Source organism: Octopus bimaculoides, chromosome 19 (genome assembly GCF_001194135.2).
Source record: "Octopus bimaculoides isolate UCB-OBI-ISO-001 chromosome 19, ASM119413v2, whole genome shotgun sequence".
Classification (NCBI taxonomy): domain Eukaryota; kingdom Metazoa; phylum Mollusca; class Cephalopoda; order Octopoda; family Octopodidae; genus Octopus; species Octopus bimaculoides.
The window spans coordinates 53,424,736-53,425,639 of record NC_068999.1 but is presented as its reverse complement, the minus strand read 5'-3'; the positions used below and the strand labels follow the sequence as shown (position 1 = coordinate 53,425,639).

General features: G+C 34.0%; 1 protein-coding gene across 2 annotated transcripts in view; it reads right to left on the bottom strand.

Annotated features, from left to right (window-relative positions):
* Positions 1-904, bottom strand: part of LOC106875395 (nuclear protein AMMECR1) — a 59,074-nt gene that overhangs the window by 56,955 nt on the left and 1,215 nt on the right. The gene's annotated exons all lie outside the window — the stretch shown is intronic.

Below are 904 nucleotides of genomic sequence, written 5' to 3'. Positions count from 1 at the left end.
TACACACTCGCCAAAGATATATGTACACACTCGCCAAAGATATATGTACACACTCGCCTAGGATATATATATATATACACATCTAAGATATATATATATATATATATACATACACACACTCGCCTAAGATATATACATATATATATATTCGCCTTATATCCACACACTCACATAAGATATATATATATATATATATATATAGATAATACACATCAGAGAAATAGTAATGCTATTTCTAATAGAAGCCCCAACCCACAAATTTCAGAAAAAAATAAATAAAAGAATGCAAGTGAATTGAACCGACCCCCAACCATGTTGCGCTCCGCCCTCTCCCTGCTATTTCACAGGGGGCTACCTTTCTTTCATCGACCTCACAAATAATGGGAAAAGCGAGAAGCCGTTCCGGGCGGTATTTGAACTTACAACAAATACAAAGGGACGTAAGAACAATAAACAACTTGTTTTTACTTGTTGGACAAAGAACCATACTGTTAGACATATATACAAGAAGAAACCGTATAGAGTCTTTGATATTATTGTTCTGTTGCTATTAAACTTGGCTAACTTTTTTTAAACAAGATCCTAAACAGCAACCACAATAACGTGGGCAATGATATAGTTTTTCTTTCCGGTCTTTTTTATTATTTTTAATTGATTTTTATTTTTTTCATTTAGTCTCAAGATTAATTTTTCTCCACAGCTGGATGACCGGATATGGAAGAGAGAGAGAGAGGTTGTAAATAATTAATTGAATCGATAGTGGTGTATTTACTAGTTTAATTAAACCCTGCGGAATGAAGTGCAAAGGTCCATTCATCATTCCCTGCAGCAGCGAGTAATTTCAACTCCAGAAGTTCTGAAAGGAACAAAGCTAAAAGTTTTGTGCAAATGCTTCATTAGAAGC